The sequence below is a fragment of the Ustilaginoidea virens genome, chromosome 5 (genome assembly GCF_000687475.1).
Source record: "Ustilaginoidea virens chromosome 5, complete sequence".
NCBI lineage: Eukaryota > Fungi > Ascomycota > Sordariomycetes > Hypocreales > Clavicipitaceae > Ustilaginoidea > Ustilaginoidea virens.
Window position 1 is genome coordinate 2,220,598 of NC_057320.1, and position 22,869 is coordinate 2,243,466.

Genomic DNA, 22,869 nt, shown 5'->3' on the forward strand with positions numbered 1-22,869 from the left:
AATACCTTTTGCTACCCTGCTGGGGGCGGTAAGGGTATACTAAACTCCTACACTAAAGGCGATAATAGTGCGAATAATCTATATATAGACTAATCGGGCCTCCCTATATTAATATCCCTATATAGAGGCCGCTATTGCTGTAAGGGCGAGTTACTACTGCTCGAGCTTTTTAGCTATTTTTGCGCAGTATTTATACTACTAAAGTTTTCGGTAGATCTTAACCCCTAGGAAATAGGCATGCTATTTTAGCTAAATTATTACAGTCTTAAGTTAGACCGGTATCTTATCCGCCTTATAGGCACACGTAAAATAGATAAGCTTACTCTTTTTTAGGTTAAAATTAAGCTTAGCTTACTTAAATTACTCTTTATAGATTATCTACGCCTTTTCGAATAGGGTTTAGATCTCCCTTATGCTCCTCCTATATACTATAATATTAATATTATCTATAAACCCTAGGGTAATAATAAAGGCTACTTCTTTAAGCCTCTTATAGAGTAATACGATATAGACTAAAAAAAGGATAAAAAAAAAGGGGGACCCTTATAGGACCTTAGCGGTAATAAGTAGGTTATTAATTAATTTGCCTTTAAAGTAAATTCGCATTATACGAGAGTCGGTAAAGCTATAGACCTATACTGTAATTTATAGTAGTAATCTCTTTTCTAAGAGTAGGTAGATAAGTTAAATATAGTTTATTATATTAAAGGCTATAGATATATTAAGCTAGAGGAGTAAGGCGATCCTACTATAGTGCCATACTATATGAATTATTTCTATAAGAGTACTAAGGGCTATATTTATAGAATAATTAGCTCTATTTCCTATCTAAAGGTTTAGGAGTAGGTTGCCCTCCTTAAGGGCAGCAGTAAGCTAACGCACTACTATAGCTTTTAGGATTTTATTGGTTAGGTTAAGTAAGGATATTAGTCTTTAGCCTCCTACTTTAGAGTATTCCTTTAGTTTCTTTCCTAGCTTTTTTAGTATAATTATATAGGCCTCCCAGAACTAAGCTAAGTAGTACCTAATATAGTAAGACTTATTAAGAAGGTAGGTAAGAGCTATAATTAAAAAAGGGCTGTATACCTTAAGGAATCCTATAGGTAGCCTATTTAGTCTGGGGGCCTTCTAGCTAGCTATATAGTAAAGGGCGGTATAGACCTCTTTATATATAAATCTTTTATACGGCGGGAACTCTATATTAGCGAATTAGGGGAAAGTCGGGTTTAATATATCTTTAAATATTATATAGGACTAGGGGAAGAAACATTAAGTAAAGACCTATACTTTTTCGCTATATATAGTTGCTAAAGGGTGGCTAGGGCTAGCGTATTCGAATAATAGGATCTCCTTAGACTTAGGGGGGAGGCTACTATATAATCTAGCCTATTATTCTAGGGACTAAAGGTCTATATTCTATACTATAGCTTTCCTTAATGCCTCTCTCTAAAAGTATTATCGCTCTTTTTATATAATTTAGGTTTAGGTAGCTCTTACGTCTTAGGCGGCCCTATAGTTTTTAGGGGTATAGCGTACTACCTATTTCTAATATGCTTTCTTTGTGGCGATAGCGGCTATTTTTATGCGGTTATTCTATTATAGTTCTGTAGTAGGGGCTTTAGGGGTTTTTTTTAGGGCTATAATATCTATAATCTTTTAGAGTTAGTAAGTAAGCTATTTAGTATATATATCTATTTCTTCGGGAGAGTTAAGCAGGGCTATAGTAGCAGTAAGCATAAGGCGGTTTTTAGCTTCTGCCTAAGTAAAATATCGGTTGAGGGATTTTTAGCTATTTTTTAGGTAGGTTTTAGCGGCTTATAGGTTGCCGGTATCGATATAAATAAACTATAGGATATAATCAGACCTAATAAGGTCTATATTACCGAGGTATTTAATAGTAAGGTCTTATATAACCTAGGTATAGTCTATAGTACTATTTCTTTTATTTAGCACTCGCTATATAATTTCGCTATAAGGGGTCGCTAGGCCGAGTCTTTATTGTATTATAAGGTCGAAAAGGGTATTAATACTAAATAAGGTTCTATCTAGGCTATCCTATAAGGGATAGTATATATTAAAGTCCCCGATAAATATACTTTAGGGTTAAAGTAGGAGCCTTATAAAGTCTATAAGGGGGGTGGTCTAATTATATTTATAGCCTAGGGAGTAGATAGAGTAAATATCGGTTTTAAAAAGGCAGACCTTATACTAATTAGGTCCTTTCTCGGTAGTCTATATACTAAGACTATACCGCTTATAGATATATATTGCCGCTCGTCCGCTATAGGCTGCTAATATATACTTACTGAGGCTTAGGCTTAATAAGGCGCGGTTAGGTATAGCGGGTTCTTAGATTGCTATAACGTTAGGTTCGCTTTAGTAGTAGAGCGCTATTTGTATAAAAGAGGTTTTCTTCTATATATTCTAATAGAGGACTAATATTATACGGATAGGTATATAAGGGTTAATAGCAGTAGTATATCGGTAGTTATAGTAGAGGCAGAGGTTAGGGCTAGAGTAGGTGCAGACTCTAGGGCCAATAGGGTCCTAGTCTATCCTAGCATTAAGACCGGTTATAAGAATATAGTAAGGGTATAGTTTAATCTAGTATTAAATATTCCTCTAGAGATAGAGCCCCCTTAGCTAAAGCAGTAGCTATATTTATATAAGGAGGATCCTCTTAAGATAATACGCTTAATTAGTTCCCTTAAGGGCGAGGCGTTAGCTATTTTATATCGGTTCTATTCCGTAATAAGAGTAGTATTTATAGATATTATAAAAGGCGCTATAAAAAGCCTAAGTCGGCTAGCATAAGAATTCTTAGCTGATTCCTACTACTTATTCGAAGTTCTATAGAGGCAGGACTATACTAAGTATAAGCCTTTATAGTTAAAGTATAACTCCCTTTATCCGTAGAAGACTATTAGGCAGGCCTACTCCCCTTCTAGGTGCCTTTCTATACCGTATCGGCTATACTATAGGGCCGCTATATAATAGGCCGCAATATATCTAAACTTAAAGTAGTTATAGCACTATTTAGGGTATAGGGCGTCATTATAAGGTTTAGCTTCGAATATCTCTGCCTAGTATATAATACCAGACTTATAAAGCTTATTGGCGAGATCAATAGAGTTTACGCCTATAATTAAGGGTATATATATAGCGGTCCCATATAAGCAGTAGGGGGAGGCTCTAATAAAGCCTTCTCCATTCGCTTTAATAAGGTTTTAGTAGATTTCTTTAGTTATAATATTCGCTATATGGCTGGTAGGGAAATTCTTAATAATAAGACTAAATAAGCATTGGTTTGGTTCTGCCTTTTACCTAAAGGCGGGTCAGACCTAGGTTATATCGGCGATAAGACTTTTTGCTGCTTCTTCTATAAAGGTGATAATAGTATCGCTACTATATAGCCTATATACCGTAACCGCGGCATTCCTAGTGGTAGCTCTATTAATAGTATCTACAATTTCAATTAATATTCGGTTGCATAAGACCTCGCTAATACTATTGCCTTTAATCAAAATTTCCCTATAGATATATAGCGGGACCGGAAGGGGAGCAATAGTATATTAGGGTAGTATAGCAGTAGCAGTATATCCTTATGCCGTAATATTTGCCTAGGTAGTAGCTAGCGCCTATTTTAGGATATCCTAAAGGGCCGATTTAATAGCTTTTTCGATAGTCTTTAAAATTATATCGGTAAGGGTGCCGATAGGGTCTAAGGTGGCCTTACCGTGGGCTATATTGGCTATAGTTTCTATAATTTCTCGCACTTATCCTAGTACTGCTAGGGGGATATAATCCTAAAGCTTTTTTATCGATTCTTTAATTATAACGGCAGTAGGTCGCTTCCACTCTTAAGCAGGCTTGGTTTCGGTCTAGTTATACTGTATATTATTCGCGATCGTAGTAGTAGGGTTATAGCGGCTATATATAATACCGCCCCTATTCCCTCTATCGATATCTATTACTTCATTCGCGCCTACTATGCCTACTCCCTAGACGCGATGCGCTATAGGCGAGGGGGGTAAATAGACGAGAGGAAGCGATTAGAATTATTAGAATTGATTTTAGAGGCGGTTCCGTGCCGCTACCTAGGTGCGGGCGAAATCGCGAAGAGTTTTTTTATAATTAGATATATAGGTATAGAGAGAAAAGTGTGGATAGTATAGGCTATACCGGCTAATCAGTCTCGATAGTAAGACCTACATCATACAAATGCCATATAGCCCGGTCAAGTTCCGGTTAACGGTCGTCAAGCCTTATAACCACAACCTTAATAGCGATCCCACTAATAATAACCCTACTGCCGACGATCCTAAAGATATCGTATATACTAAAGGCCCAGCCCGCCCCGGCAGGCTAAAAGTCAGGATACCAGCTACAGCCGCGATAATACCTATAGCTAAGATATTATCGATGAGACCTATAGCCGCGATATCATCGCCGACCCCTGACCCTAACCTAGCTAGGATATCAGCGTTACAGCCAATATCACTATTACTATCACTAGTAAGGGTAGTATCTAATATTATAATCAATAAGAACTAAAAAGAGGCTCTTGTTAATACTATCGCTTCTAATACTATTATCGATGCCTCTTTCCTAACCGCAAAAGAGTAAGCCGACCTATAGCTTACTAGCTAATTATGCTAGTAAAGAAAGATCACAACCCTTAGAGCCCCTTTTAAGCAATCTAACCATACAGAGATTAAAGCATTATAAGCCTATAATATATTCAGATTTATTACCTTTAATATCGGTCAATATAGAGCCTAACGCTTATTCAACTCACATATAGTACGAGAAATTAAAGGCAAAGGCATAAATACCCCATATGAAAAGTCCAGGCTTATTATATAGGGTCATAATAATAACAAGAAGCGATTAATATTGACTTAATCCCCCACAATTCAAAAGGCGAATCAACAGCTATTAATATTAATAGCCTTATTACTACAATAATCTCACGGCCTCTTTCTTTGGATATAGGATATTATGCAGGCTTATATATAGTTATTAACTACCCTCAATAGATCGATTATCGCCAAGCTACCTAAGCAGATAGCGCATCAATACCCCGATAATACGATCATAAAAGTAGTAAAGCCACTATACAGAATAGCTACGGCAGGCACCCACTAGTAGGCAATATACTTCTAGCACCATCGCGAGAAGTTAGGCATAACCACATCAATATATAACCCCTATTTACTAATTGTTAAAATCCTATAGTAGCCTACTAGGCTGCTGGCCTAATGCCCTACTGGTCTACTAACCTTCTGGCCTTTATACCGCCTCTTGGACTTATGGTAGTCTTACCTTAGGCCTTTGCCTTTTACCTTAAGGATTTTCAGTGGATTATTTACTGTATATCAAGTAAGGTGGGCCTTGTTAAAAAGGTGTGGCATTGCTAAATTAGTGTGGTAGCCCATTAGCGTGGTGGCGGCCTACTAGTATGGTGGCTAATCCACTAGTGTGGTGGTTAGTCACTAGCGTGGTGGCTAGTCCACTAGTGTGGTGGCTAGTATACTAGCGTGGTGGTTAGTCTACTAGCGTAATGGCTAGTTACTAGTGCAGTGGTTAGGGTGGTTAGAAAGGCCGGATATAGTGGGTTTGCTGACGTATCATATACGTGGCATAGCGAGCATTACGGGGAGCTTTCTTACTGGCTACCTTGGATGCCTGGGCCCACCCCTCCTTCGTGTATATATAGGATATCTTTCCCCCTTCTTTGTAGATAGTAGAAGGGCAGCATAATCGAGTCTGTTAATGCACTATATGCCTCTTAACTTCTTACCTTCCCTGCGTTTTCTGGTTATCTTATATTTGCCTTGCCTTTACACTTGCCTTACTTTATAGCACTTATATAGTCTTAAGACTTGGTGAAAAATCTAGTATTTATACTAAGATTAGTTCACAGGTCGCAGACAGTCTTATGCCATCTAGCTAGCTAGTAAGGCTCTGCTTTTATAGTGACCTTAAGAATTGCAGTAGGTTATAAGCCCGGGTTTTACTTCTTTGTTTTAACCCTACCTTTTTATGTTTACCCCTTAGTCTCTTTTGCTTATTAGTACTACTAATATAGCTATCCTTTAGTATCTTCGGCTTACCCTTATTAACTTCGGCTTACCTATTATCACCTTTAGCTTACCCTTATTACCTTCGGTATTACCCTGCGGCAATCAACGGCGTACCTAACGGCAACTTACGGCGTAACTTTATGGCACTTTTAGCGTAACCTTACATTACTTTCGGCGTAACCTACGGCACCTACAGATTTTATAGTGTGATATCTACCACACTATACCACTGTATAACACTTTTGCCTCTAGTGCACGACACCCACTGCACTATACGGCACCTATTATACTCTCCTACTTATAGCACTTTTGATACGGCATTTACGGCACCTTTTATATTACGGCACCTATAGCACCCACGGCACCTACGGCACCTACGGCACCTACGGCACTTACGGCACCTTTATATTACGGCACTATATAAGCACCTTGAATACCAACGCTATAATACGGACTTGCACAACGCCTACGGCATCTGTGCTTTTATACTGAGACCGGCCGCTATAATGTGCGGCTATTTTTATAGTAGGCTACTAGCCACTATATATACTGGCAATCCGACTAGTTATTCGACTATTTTACTAGCTATTTTACTAATTACTCGACTATTTTGCTAGCTATTTAGCTAGTTATTCCTCTGCTAATTATTCCTCTGTTATTACAACTATTGGCACCATTTTTCAACGGATTTTTAAACCCTTTTTGCCCACTATGGCAGAGTCAGGATCCTATAAGGTCCATGAATCCGATACTGTAGTTGATACTAATGCATAGCTATAGCTAGATATAGACGATATGAAATCCCAGATGAATATACTAACTGACCTTATATAGGGCCTGGTTAGTAGGCAAAATAACGACACCTAGGCTACCTAGGCTACTGATAAGAAGCCTACTAAAGCTACTGAAGCTAGACCTTCCATTAAGACTACTACTAAAGATAATTGTTAAAATCCTATAGTAGCCTACTAGGCTGCTGGCCTTATGCCCTACTGGCCTACTAACCTTCTGGCCCTTATACCGCCTCTTGGACTTATGGTAGTATTACCTTAGGCCTTTGCCTTTTACCTTAAGGATTTTCAGTGGATTATTTACTGTATATTAAGTAAGGTAGGCCTTGTTGAAAAAGGTGTGGCATTGCTAAATTAGCGTGGTTGCCTACTAGCGTGGTGGCGGCCTACTAGCGTGGTGTGGCATTGCTAAATTAGCGTGGTGGCCTACTAGCGTGGTGGCGGCCTACTAGCGTGGTGTGGCATTGCTAAATTAGCGTGGTAGCCTACTAGCGTGGTGGCTAGTCCACTAGTGTGATGGTTAGTCACTAACGTGGTGGCTAGTTACTAGTGCGGTGGTTAGGGTGGTTGAAAAGGCCCGATATAGTGGGGCTGCTGACGTATTATATACGTGGCAAAGCGAGCATTACGAGGAGCTTTCTTACTGGCTACCTTGGATGCCTGGGCCCACCCCTCCTTCGTGTATATATAGGATAGCTTTCCCCCTTCTTTCTAGATAGTAGAAGGGTAGCACAATCGAGTCTGTTAATGCACTATATGCCTCTTAACTTCTTACCTTCCCTGCATTTTCTGGTTATCTTATATTTGCCTTGCCTTTACACTTGCCCTGCTTTATAACACTTGTATAGTCTTAGGACTTAGTGAAAAATCTAGTATTATACTAAGATTAGTTCACAGGTCGCAGACAGTCTCGTGCCATCTAGCTACCTAGTAAGGCTCTGCTTTTATAGTGACCTTGAGAATTGCAATAATAATGATAGTGAAGCTGACGTTATAGAAATCGATTAACCTTCTACCCCTATAAAATATAAGGGTAAAGAGCCTATTTATACAACGCCACCAACAACTATCACCAACCAAATTAGTGATGAGGCTATTAAGGAATTAGCTAAGACTGCTAACCGCTTTAAGGAGTCCCAAAAGCTAAAAAGCCCCTATAATTTCGACCAGTGGAAGCAGGCCCTTATAATACAACTTAGGGCCTTTAAAATAGCTAATTTTATTAACGACCCCTCTATAGCAAGGCACTTTGATGAGTCTGAGCAGGCACTTTTACTATTAATGCTAAAGAATAGCTATAGTGAAGAAGCTATAGAGGCTATAGACTGGTATAATGACCCAGAGGAAGCTTACCTTTTATTAGTGGCCCAGTATTGCTACTCACCAGAAGTACAGCGGGCACATTTATACCCTACCTTTTATACCCTTACATTTACCGGTTATAAAGACACTTTAGAGGCTTTTAGTAGCGAATTTAACAGCTATATTTCTCGCCTTAGAATTCTAGGTTCTAAGATCGACTCTTTCGACTAAATTAACCAGTATCTTTAGGCTATAGAGGGGGTATTTACCCGCTAGACGGAATGCTAACGCTCTATGATTAGGGTATATAGCGCCCAGGGTGTTATTAATAGCAGTAAATTTAACCTCTAGTATTTTATGGTTGACCTACTAGAAGAATAACATTCTAAAGGGTCTAATAAGGTGGCTGCTAATAATAACCCCAAATAGCTTAAGGCTTCCAAGGACTCTAAAAATAAAGGGTCTACTAATGCCGCTTCTACTACTAATAATAGCAAGAATAATTCTACTAATAATAGGAAAAAGAAGTAGCAACAGAAGAAGAAACAAGACTCTAATAATAGCAGCAAACAGCAAGATATTGAGGCCTTTATTATAGGCAACTATAATACCTAGGATACTAATATATCCTATTTTTCTTCTTCCACTATATCCACTGATATAAGCTATAGTGCTAAATCAGGCGGTAGGACCCCGAAAGATGCCTTCCTTTATGATATAGGTTCCACTTATTATATTGTTAATGATAAGAAGCATTTTACCACTTTTCACCATTTTGAGAAGAATGACAAGCCTGTAATTACTACTGGTGGTGGCCCTATTTCCCCTACTGGTTAGGGCATAGCACGATTTACTGTGCTATAGGGCATTAATCCTACGAAATGGGGTATTATAGAGCTTAAGAATGCCCTATATATTCCTACCTTAGATATTAATATTATTAGAGGTATAAAGCACTATGCCGCTAAAGGGGTATTAATTAAAAATCAGCTTTGGTCAGCAAGCCGTAAATGCATCGGCATTTTTAACTTTAAAAAATACGGCTTTTTCCTTCTACAGAAAGGAATAGACACACCACTACTACATCAACCATATAGCCATTATACTACTAATAGTATAGTAGTAGAGGTCCCCAGCCCTACTAACCCTGCTGATTATAGTGATCCTGAGAATACTAGTATTACCCCCGTTCCTACTACTGCGACTAGTAAGGAACCTGTAGAGGCTACTAGCCCTACTACCCAACCTTCTGCTATTACGACTAGCGAAGACCCTGTAGAGGTTACTAACCCTACTCCTGCCCCTATAGCTGCTGATACAGAATATCAGAAGCTATTATAATTAGCCGGCATTTAGCATATACGGCTAGGGCATATAGGTATTTAGCTACTTAAAAAGACCTATGCTAATACCCCTGGTCTGCCTAACCTTATTAAGGTTAAAGATGCTGATTTTCGCTGCCTAGCCTGTATCCAGGCTAAGAAGGTTAGAAGACCTTCTAAGGATGCGATACCTAATCCAGCTAAATGCCTGGATATTATAGAAGGTGATACTTTTGCTATATCACCTATGCCATATAACAAACGACCTACTGCCCTTATATTAGTAGATAGAAAATCCCGATTCCGTTAGCTTTACTTACTGCCTAATAGGGAAGGCACTATTGTTTTTAAAGCATTACAGAGCTTTATTTAAAGCCTACAGGTCAGATATAGCAAAACGCCTATTAAATTCCACTATAATAGTGGAAATAAAATCAACAAAATGCTTAGTGATTGGCTTATCGAACAGGGTATAGCTTTTAATACCTCTTGCCCCTATATTCATAAATAAAACGGCCTAGCTGAGCGGTCTATTAGGGTTATAGCTGATAGGCTACGTGCTACTATGGCCTGGTCAAGGCTACCATCTAACCTCTAGTCTGCTGTTATTACTGGCGTTATTATGCTAGTAAATATAACAGCTATTACTAATAGACCTTCTAGCCCCTACCAGGAGCTACTAAAAGATTACGACTAGATAATACCGGAGCACTACCCTAACCTTATTAACCTTAGGGCTATTAAAGCAGCTATTGAAGTGCTTATACCACACGAAAAGCGTGTAAAAAGCCGCAAATTAGCGCCCCGTACCGAGCCTAGTAGGCTCCTTGCCACTCTAGGTAATAATACTTACCTAGTCTACCTTCTAAAGAAGAAGGTTATTACTAAATTAACTTTTATTACCTTTATCCACCAAAATGAAGGTATAGGCCCTATTTCTAATAGCCTAGAAGGAGACTTTCACAGAGGGCAAAATACAGGTTCAGAGGGGGTATCTAGCAGAGAACCTGCTATTTTACTAGATGACCTAGAAAGCATTCCTAACCCTACTAACTCTACTAACCTTACTAGCATTACTAATGCTATACCGGATGACCTGGAAAGCATACCGGACCGTATTAATACTAGCGTTATTAATACTAATGCTACTTTAGATTACCTTCCTAAGTCAGAAGGTACTATACTACAGTCCCCGGCTACTGCAAAGGATGACCTTATAGATATCCTTACTAGCCTTAATCCTACCGACTTTGCTGGCTCTGCTGGCCCTGCTGGCCCTGCTGGCCCTACTGGCCCTACTAGCCCGACTAATCCTACGGGCCCTACCGACCCTACTAGCCTTACTGACTTATTCCCTAATCAGGATTTATGCCACCTGATATAGGATTCCTACTATACAGCTAAGCGTAAGCTAGCTAAAAAGGCCCCTAATAGTACGCCTAATAGCTAGAAGGATGTGCTATAATGCCCTAAAAAAGAAAAAGACCTTTGGATAAAGGCACTATTTAAGGAATTCGAGCAGCTATTAGATACTAAATTCTTCCAATTTATTCCTAAGTCTAGCATTCCTATTGATAGGAAAATTATACGCAATAGGCCTGTTTTTCGGATTAAAAAGGATGCTAATAATCAGCCTATAAAATATAAGGCTAGATTAGTAGTTAAAGGCTTTATACAAGTCGAAGGAAAGGATTTTCAGCATACTTATGCTTCTACCTCTATCCCACCTACCTAGAGGGTTATACTGGCTTTGGCAGCTAGTAATAACTAGGAAATAGAGCAGATCGACTTTATAGGCGCTTTTCTAAATAGCAAGCTTTCTGGGACTATTTATATAGATATCCCTAACGGATTTCTTGAATTTACAGAGAGCTTATTACTAACTGATAGTAAGCTTTAGTCTAATATATAGCGCTAACGGCTACTAACTTTACTTAAAAAAGCTAGATTCGACCCTTCTATTAAGCAAGCTATCTTACTAAAGAAGGCTCTATATGGGCTAAAATAAGCACCCCGCGAATGGCAATACCGGCTAAAAGACCTAATTTCTAATGAAGGCTTCTTACCTTTAGCATCTAATACTGCCGTCTTTTATAATAAGCAAACCAGCACCTTTATCGTTACTTATATTAACGATTGCCTATTAGTTGGTCCAAATATAACTTATATTAACCTACTAAAAAGGAAATTTCATAAGGTCTATGCTATAGAAGACCGTAGTCCGGCTTCCTTCTTCCTAAGCGTATAAATTATACGAAATAAGAAGGAAGGTCTATTGTGGCTACACTAAGCCTAATTTATAGCAGAAGTTTTAGCTAAATTCGGCTTATAGGATACTAAACCTTAGTTAATTCCACTTCAACCAGGAATTCTAAATAAATCTAGTGGAAAAAACTTTAGCCCTACTAATTAGAGCCTTTATCAGAGCCTTACTGGCACTATAATGTGGCTTATAATAATAACTAGGCCCGACCTAGCATTTCCTATGCAATACCTCTCTCAGTTCATATCTAAGGCAACTAATATGCATCTAAATACTGCGAAAGGCAGCTTTAGCTACCTTAAAGGCACTGAGAACCTAGCTATTTGCTTTAGTACTACTAAAAGCAACCAACAGCCTATTATAACCGCTTATTCTAATAGCGATTTTGCTGGCTATAAAGAAACCTCTAAATCTACTAAAGGCTTTCTTACTACTATTAATAGTAGTCCTATTAGCTGGCGTTCTAAGCGAGCCTTTTTAGTAGTGCTATCTACTTTAGAAGCTGAATCTAATGTATTACTTAAGACTATCCGTAAGGTCTAATAGCTTTCTAACCTTTATAAGGAGCTAGAAATCGATATTCTACGCCCTATACCGTTATACTGCGATAATTAGGGCTCTATTTCGAATTCTAATAATCCTAATCAGCACGCTCGCACTAAGCATACGCTATTAAAATTCCGGTATATTAGGGAGCAAGCCCAGCTAGGCTTAGTTAAAATTACCTACTTACCTACTAATAGTATGCCTACTGATGGTCTTACCAAGCCACTGCCGGGCCTTAAATTTACTATGTTCCGCGAGTTACTAGGTCTTAGGGCCTACTAACTTATACTAACTTTTACTAAGGTTTTTCTTATGTTTTTCCTTAGCACTTTTATTGCAGTTTCTTTTCCTATTCTTTATACGACGATTAGCTTGCTATTACAGTAGCTAATCAGAGGGGGTGTTAAAATCCTATAGTAGCCTACTAGGCTGCTGGCCTAATGCCCTACTGGTCTACTAACCTTCTGGCCTTTATACCGCCTCTTGGACTTATGGTAGTCTTACCTTAGGCCTTTGCCTTTTACCTTAAGGATTTTCAGTGGATTATTTACTGTATATCAAGTAAGGTAGGCCTTGTTAAAAAGGTGTGGCATTGCTAAATTAGCGTGGTAGCCCATTAGCGTGGTGGCGGCCTACTAGTGTGGTGGCTAGTCCACTAGTGTGGTGGTTAGTCACTAGCGTGGTGGCTAGTCCACTAGTGTAGTGGCTAGTATACTAGCGTGGTGGGTAGTCACTAGCGTGGTGGCTAATTACTAGTGCAGTGGTTAGGGTGGTTGAAAAGGCCCGATATAGTGGGGCTGCTGACGTATTGTATACGTGGTATAGCGAGCATTACGGGGAGCTTTCTTACTGGCTACCTTAGATGCCTGGGCCCACCCCTCCTTCGTGTATATATAGAATAGCTTTCCCCCTTCTTTCTAGATAGTAGAAGGGTAGCACAATCGAGTCTGTTAATATACTATATGCCTCTTAACTTCTTACCTTCCCTGCGTTTTCTGGTTATCTTATATTTGCCTTGCCTTTACACTTGCCTTGCTTTATAGCACTTATATAGTCTTAGGACTTGGTGAAAAATCTAGTATTTATACTAAGATTAGTTCACAGGTCGCAGACAGTCTTATGCCATCTAGCTAGCTAGTAAGGCTCTGCTTTTATAGTGACCTTGAGAATTGCAATACTAATATCTACTAGCAATGACCGCATTAGCGATACTAACCGCACTAACAATATTGACCGGACTAACGCTCCTAACCATACTAGTGATACCAGCGATACCATATGCTTCGGTATCATAGGTATACAGACTAATAATACCCTCAGACTTAGTAATAATGCCTTCTTCCAATAGGAGGAATTAAAGCTTACTAAAGCAGGCTTTAATACTAAGCCTAAGACGAGGCTATCGCCAACCGTGCCCTTAATATTCAACGGATATATCCTTATAGTTAATAAGACTAACGGCATAATAACGTTATACCAGAAAGGCCAAAGCAAAAAGATCGCAATCATCAATAAAAATACGCCTATAGCCCAGCGTAATTATATCGAGCAACGCGCTCGCGGTACTTATATAGCTATAGTCTGCTAACCCGAGGCGTCTTTTAACCTATCTATCGCAGCACAACACCAGCAACCTAACCCTAACAATATCACGAGGTTAAACAAGCGCCTTTAATAGCAATACGATAACTAGGATCGTAGCTTACGGTACATTAATCTAGCCCTTACTATAGCTAAACTCTTTGTATTTATTGACGGATCCTTTACTAATAATAAAGATTTAAGCTCCTAGATTGGCTATATCATTATGCTAAGGAATAAAGAGGATAACCTTATAGATAACGCCTTCCTGCTAACCGGTAATATTATTACTTATAGCTCTATAAAGAGTAAGCGTATAACGCATAGCGCACTCGCTTCAGAGCTATATAGTATAATGCAAGGGGTCGATATCGTATACGCGATAGGTACAACCCTTAATATAATTACCAGCAGGCTAGGATTGCTAAAGATCCCTACGGTTAAATATATAGATTTGTTTTTATTATACGAATGCCTTATTAAGCTAGGCACCACTAAAGAGAAAAGGCTTATAATAGATATTATAGCCCTACGATAGTTATATAAGCACCGGGAGATATATAAGATCCATTAGATCAATAGAAATAATAATCTCGCCGACGTAATAACTAAGGGAACGCCTAATAAAGCCCTTAAGACCTTCGTCAACTAAAATAGGGCTATTATATATATAAAAGAGTAGGTAAAAAGGCCAGTCAATATCTGACTGCATTTAGGAGGTATTAGTGATATCATAAGTGGCAAGTGTATGGGTTTTCCTATATTCAATACTATATGCATTTACTGTTTTTACTGCCCCTTTTTGCCCCTTTATATTGGCTGCGATATTTAATATACCGGCTATACGGTATAATGCCGGCCGCGCGGCGCGATAGCGTTATCGGCGGTATAACCTGCTGAGACCGTGCCGCACTTTTCTTTCTATATATACGCCTTACATCCTAGCGATTCCGATATTTGCTTCTATAAAAAGAGAAGCTGCTAGTATCGGAATCGCTATCGTAAGGTGCCCAATTGGGTATATTGCGACGGATATGCCGCGCACACCTGTTGCGCACGATATGGCCACTTTTGCCCCTGTGCCCCTAAGCCCGGTAGGGCACGCGGGCAGCCCGGCCCGACTGCGCCGATGCACATGATAACGGCACACGCACAAAAAGGCCATATCGTGTAATTACCCTCTTTTGGTTCCTTTCTTTCCTTTTAGATAGTAGTCATTAGTAAAGCAATTAAATCCTTTACTTAGTGACCTCCCGGTATATAATACCACGCGCGCGACCCTACGTATAACTGGGTACCCCGAGTTTATATCAACATTACTACCTTTTATATAAAGGCTTTATTCTACTCTTTTACTAAGATAAATATATATACTATATAGCTTACCGGCTAACTCTAGAGTATTACTAATATTACGACCCTAAAAAAGGTACCTAAAGCTCCTAGCGTAGAGCCTTAATAGAACTCCTATACTAAAATAGCCTAAAATACCGTAAAAAAGGCCTACTAAAAATAGGTAGTATATTATACCCTAGAGAATCTTAGTATTACGTAAAAAATAGGGGCGACCTAATCCTATATAGTATAAAAGGAATAGTATTAATTATAAAGAGAAGCCTTTAATAAAGCTACTACCTAGAATGCCGACCTATAGTCCCTAGAGAAATAGGCCTATCTATATAGCGGCCTTTTATTTAAATTAAGAGAGATCCCTCTATTAAAATAAGGCGGCCTAAGCCTAAAAGCTATAATATATAAGGAAAAAGCATAAGTCTTCGCTAAATAGTTCTTCCCTACCTCTTAAGCTACTTATAATAATATCTCTAACCTAATATTCCCCTAATTTACTACTATTATATTTCCCCCTATCGATTCCTTTTCCTATAAAGAGGTATATATCGTATTATGCAATATAGTAGGCTAGAAAGCATTAGGCCTTATTAGGCTTCTAATAGGATTCCTTAAAGTATATAGCCCCCTATTTATTACCGCTCTTATATATCTCCTAAATAAGATATACCGTATTAGGTATTATTTAGCTTAGTATTAGGAGGCTAGAGTAGTAGTACTATAGAAACTAGGGAAAAAGCTAAAAGAGTACTTTAAGGCAGGAGGCTAAAGACTAATATCGCTTTTTAATCTAATAGAAAAAGTTATAGAAGCTATAGTTATATAATGGCTTACTACTATTTTTAAAAAGGGTAATCTCCTTTTAGACCTTTAAATAGGCAATAAGGCAAACCGGTTAATTAATATAATACTAAGTATACTAATCGAAATTATATATATAACCTAGCACTATATTAAGATCGCCTTGCTATTTTAATTAGATATTTTAGCTGCATTTAATACTATTAATTATACCTGCTTTATCTACCTATTACTAGAAAAAAGGCTTTTACTTTAGCTAGCGGTATAAGTATATAGCTTTATCGATTCGTATTCGATATAAATTTACTTTAAGGGGTAATTTATAGATAAACTATTGATTACTACTAAGGTCCCTTAAAGGTCCCCTTTCTTTTTTATCTTTTTTTTTATTTATATTATACCGCTTTATAAGAGACTATAGGAGGTTATATTAACTATTATGCTAGGCTTTACTAATAATATTAATATTATAGCCTATAGGAGAGATATAGGGGAGATTGAAGTGCTATTCAAGAAAGCATAGGCTATTTGCGATAATTGGTTTAAATAAATAGGACTAAATTTTAATCTTAATAAGAGTAAGCTTATCTATTTCACCTATATATATAAGGCAGATAAGACCCTAGTATAACTCGGGATAGCTTTAATATAGCCAAAATAGTATATTAGATTCTTAAGGGTCAAAATCTACTATAAGCTAAAATAAAGGGAATACTATATTAAGATTATAAAGAAATTCAAGTAGTAGCGATTTATATTTACGGCAATAGTAGCCTCTATTTAGGGTTATTAATATTAAGAAGTATATTTTATCTATATATAGGTTATCTAAACTTCTATTACCTTTAGTATAAGGGTATAGTATACCCTTATCGCCCCTAGAGGGGTAGCGAAAGGCATTATAAAATCTTTAGCTATAGAATAATTAGCCTACCTTTATATAATTATTAGGGCCTTTAAGGCTATACTATTAAATACCCTTAAGATTAAGGCAGTTATACCCTTAATCGACTTCTATTTTAACTATATCTACTAATAGTTCTTCAAAAGAATAGCTAAAATAGGTATAACTAATAAGATTAATTGTATATTAATAGTAGTAGTTATAAAGGACTAGCCCTAGGGCTATTGCGAATAGGCGTCGAATAAATATATTAAATAGACTAAGGAGGAAAGAGAGAGAACCCGAATAGGGGCCTCTCGATAGTCTATTTAACTATACGTTAGCACGGGTCGAGGTCTTAGTATAGTCCCGTGACCCTATGCCGCTAACTTATATAACCCTACCTAGGCTAGGCACGGGCGCAGCCCGAATCCTAGCCACATTATAGCATAGGCATAGCCTAAGCCTGTAATATACCCCCCTCCTCCGCCTTACAGTTAAATTAATTACATTCTAAAACCCGCCTATCCTCTACATAGGCCTAATTAGGTCGCCTAGGTTATTATCCCAATAACCTTAAGTTTATTTGTTAGGTCCGGTTTATGTAAGTAGGGGATATTATAGAGTATTAATTTAGGAAGGTAGTATAATAGAAACGCATAAAAGGCCGGCGTCATATCGCTAGTTAGAAGCTATTTATAGTAGCCATTAGTATTGTAAAAAATTTTTCGCTAGCTATCGGTAGGTAATCCCCTTAGGTAAAAGTGCGTTTTTTTTTATACTTTTTTTATCACCCTTTTTCTTCTTTTTCTCTTCCTTCCTATAGCCGATTTAATTATCGTTAGCGTCCTACCGTAAGTATTATCCCCCCTGCCTAGGGTTATATTAGATGCTAATATTAATAGACTAATTACCTATATATTCTCTAAAAGGTTATACCCTATCTCTGCCTATATTTAATATATATATCGGTTCGAGCCTAATACGACTCTATATTCCCTTAATTAACAGCCGAACCCTAGTGGTAGCTAAGCTATAGGCAATACGATAACCCCTATAGAACCTAATATTATAGAAATCTTACAACCTATAAGCGGTCTAATTGCCCTATTTATTAAGCGTTTTAGCCCTTTAGAGTATAAACGCAAGCTATAGCGCGCTATAGGCGATTACTTATTAGAGAGTAATTCTTCCGATAAAAAGTATAAATACGCTTACGATAAAGAGTTTTTATATAAGCGATATAACCGAAAAATATAGGCGATTAGTATTCTCCCTATCTATATACGAAAAGGCAAGAGTAAGGGCTGCTCTTACTACTAAAATATATATAATTTATGCATATAGCTCGACTTTAAGCTTATTAGTAATCCTAAACTCTAGTGGATCTACTAAGTATAAATTAAGGCTTATAAGGAGGGCACTATTATTATTAAACTTATATATCCTGCGATCGAAACGATTAAGGCTTAGGCTATTATCCTTTCGCCCTCTTTTTAGGCTCTTAATAATTAGTAGCGGCATACTATAGCTGCTAACTAAATAACTCCCTATATCCTATATCTTACTTTTAGTCCCCGCGGTACTACTAATAAAGTATTAATTAAAATCTTTTAGGCTATAACTCTCTCTTACCGCTAAACTAAGTCGGTCATTAATTTAGCCCCTATATTAAGCGTAATATAAGATATATAATAAAAGGCCTAGGAGTATTATACCTAGATAGAGTAGTATTTAGTGGCTCTTACCTAGCCCTATCTAGCCCCCCCTCCTGCCTGCCTTTTACTAACCTATTATACTAGGGAACCGCCTGCCTATAAGTAGGGTGTATAGGTTCCCCTAAAGGCCTAGCCATATTATCTACCGTAAAACGCTCTAGCGCTATAGCAGCTTTAGCCGGCACCGCTATATCCCTTGCCGCCGCTGCTATAGACCCTATAACATCCTTAATAGGCCCTATTATAGCCCCCCTTATATTCCCTATATAATATATCCCCTAGAATGCTATTATATTAGGGTCGTATAGGCAATTATCCGCGCTAGGCCTACTCGCTATATGCACGCCCGACCCCCTATAGATACCACTATAAGGGTTATATATAGCCGCCCCCGCTACTACCGCCCCTATAGTAATAGCTGCCGCAAAGGTACGCCGATCTCAATAGTATTAAAGAGGGCCTATATAACGATAAGTATAGTAGTTATAATATAGGAGAAGGGGGAGGGTAGTATTAGCCTAGGAGAAGGGCAGACGAGCTAAATATTTTTTTTTTTTAATATTTTAAGGGTTTTTTTTTTTTTTTTAAATAGGCGTTTTAGTATCGTATATAGGTCCAGTCGACTTTATTTTAATAGCCTAATAGGCCTATTATATATACGAATATTACCCTATTTAATTTTAAATGCCTTTTATACTACTAAATCTTTAAAGTTTTCTAGAGGTTTCTATATAGGTAAATTATATCTTATCTATTTAACTAATATATTATAGTTCCTACCCTAGCCCTAAGTATTTCTCGCCGCTAATATCGCCTTAACCTTATATTCTTTATATAGCTAGTTAGAATCTTAAAGGAGAATAAATAGGGGCCTAAGTTTAGTATTAGTTATAGTCTATATAAGAAGCGGATTAAAAGCAGCCTATTTAATAAGATCGATATAAAAAACTAAATAAATACCCTTAGGGATATTAAGCTAGATAGTAAATAAGGATAAGATAGCGATAATAGTATATTTAGTAGAGACCTAATTAAGCTTTTTATAAGGGCGATTTATCCTAATATTTCTTAGGCTAAGCTATATATAGTCTCTGACCTAGAAATACTCTATTAGGCGGTATAAACGGTTTATTATATCTTATTATTATTATTATATAAAGGCGATAGTAGCTTAGGCTAATTCCCCTCCTTCTTAAAGGTTAATTAGGAGAGTATTGCCTGCCCTTTTAGTATCTTTATGCTTAGTATTACCTTTAAGGCCGGTATAATAGTTAGTATATCGAACCTATTAAAAAGCTAGTTCGGGCTAAACCTTATTACTAATAATATTTAGTTATTTAGGGCGAGTTAGTATATAACAAGGTACTTAGGCTAATTATACTAGTTAAAGGAGATTATAATATAGAAAATAGCCTAGACCTTTTAGTTTATTTATTTTATATTACTATCGGTTTAAGGATAATATATAATTGAAAGAAGTTATTTAGTCCTAATTACCTTATAAAGTATTATTTAGAATTATCCTATTTAATCTGAGCCTCTATTATTAATAATCTTATTAGGGAATCTATAGAAGCGCTATTAGTATTATTAGAATTGCTTTATATACTCTTCGGCTATTATAGAGTATATCGCCTTTAGCTAAATATACTTTAATAAGCGGTTAGTAATTACTATAAGGAAGCGTGGGTTAAAAGAGTTATAAGTAGGGAGGTCTATTATAAAGTCTACTAATATTTGCGACTAAAAATAGTCTAGGATTAGTAAAGGCTATAGTAGACCCTATTATAGCTAGCGGCTTTTATATGCCCTATAGTATTGATAGTTTTAAATAAACCTTACTACCTTAGATAATATATTATCGAAATAATAATCCTATTATAGTAATTAAAAGGTAGTATTCTTCCTTAGGTAACCCGCTATAAGCGAGTTATAGTACCATTAGATTACCATTATAGTTAAGGGCTTAAACGATAAGAGTTATACCTACCCCTAGTAGAGTAGTATACTATATGTATTTAGGGTATAGTCTATAATTTATTCCTATATTGCTACTGCTATAGGGAATTATCGCTCTTTATTCGCTATTACCGTCTATTATACCTAGTATATACTATTTTTAGATATTATTTAGTCCTAAAGAGCCTAAAGGTAAATATTAGTAAAGATATATAGGCTATAAGGTAGGGTAATCTCTAAATCTAAAATTAGGGTCCTAATACCTACTATCCTATCTATATTAAATACTAAAATAAATAGTAGTTTTAAGATTTAATCGATTTATAGCTCTATTTGATCTACCTTTTATTTCTGTCGAGAAAGTATATTAAGGTATTAGGCTTATAACCCTAGTTTATACTAAAGATAGAGGTTAAAAAGTACTAAAGTTTTGGCCTATTAGGCTTATCGTTTAGATATTTTATATAATTAGGCGAAATACTCTAGGTTCTTATAGTCGGTAAGGATAGTAAAGGGGGAGGCTATTAAATAGAATTCTACTAATTATACCTTAAGGCAAAAGATAATAATAAGGAGTTTCTTATCGTATATAGTATAATTCTATTCTATATTTAATAAGTGAGTAGAATAGTATATAATTAGGTAAAGTATACTATCTTCCCCGACTTATAATAGATAGTTACTAAAGGCTATATTAGAACTATCTATCTTAAGGACTATCTCCTTATTAAGGTCCTATTAGGCGAGAACTAAAGATAATATAAAATACTATTTAAGCGCTTAGAATACCGCCTTTTCTTTATTTAACTATTAGAAAAGAATCCTTTTCTTTATTAACTTAACTAAAGGGTCGATAAGGCAGGAGAAATTTAAAATAAAATTATAATAAAAGTTAGCGAAATTAAGGAAACTATAAATGCCTTTTAATTTTGTAGGTACTTCTTAGTTCTAGATAGCTTTAATCTTTTTAGGGTCTAAATAGATTTCTTTTCTAGCTATTACGATATATCTTACGTATTAGACCTCCTTTACTATAAAGTTATATTTATTAAGATCTAAATTTAAGCTAGCCTTTTATAATTATCGAAGGACTTCCTTAATACGCCCTATATAGTCCGCTTTTAATCCCCTAATATAGATTAAAATATTATTAAGGTAGGCAGTTATAAAGTCTCCTAGTATATTCCCTAAGGCCCTATTAATATATCTTTAAAAGGTTATAAAGGCTTTAGTTAGGCCAAATAGTATAATAAGCCATTTAAATAGTCCGAATCATATATAGAATATAGTTAAGTATTTATTATCCTTTATAATATATATCTTATAGAATATTATATATATATTAATATTAGTAAACTATTTCACCTAAAATAGGGATTGTAAGGTCTTTTTAATTAAGGGGAGGGGATATTAATCTCAGACTATAACCTTATTAAGGGCCTAATAATCGATATAAAAACGCTACCTATTATTCCCCTTTCTAGCTAATAGGACTAATATTACTACCGATAAAGAGCTTATATAGATCTATCTTTTATCTATTAGGTTAATTATTTATCTCCGAACCTTAAGTAACTAGTCTTATAGTATATTATATAATAGGCCCTAAGGTAAGTCTAGCTAGCTCCTATCTATAGTCTTTTTAAGCTAGATATAGTAATCTAATATACCCTAGTATAAAAGGAGACTAAAAGCCTTCTTTTTATTAAAAAAGTTAGCAAATTCCTATAATTCTATTGGGAATACCTATAGCTTTTGCAATTATAAGGCAGAGTTTTAATAAAATAGTAGTATAATACAGAGGATATATATTATCTCCTATAAGCTTATCGCGATAAAAAAAGTCGATCGGTCTTTAGAGTATTTCGCCTGCTTTAGTATACTATAAAAGACTAAGCTAAGGATATTAACTACTATTAGACCTTATTATCTTTTTATCGATTTTTTAATAATAAGGCTATCTACCGATCTAATCTTTAATTAATACCACTTTACTTATAGTATAATATTATAGTGCTCTATCTAAGGCATCCTAAAGATAATATTATAGGTAAAGCCTAGGATAATATAAAGTATAACTATAAATAGCTATCTATTAATATCGATCGCTATATAGACGATATAGGTAATAGAGGAATATATTATTTTACGTTCTCTTAAATAGCTCTAAATATTTACTGCTATTCTAATTTCCCTATATTATAGTAGGCAGATAGGTTAAAGGCCTAACCGTTATACTATCTTTTAGCTTATAGCGCTATAGTAAT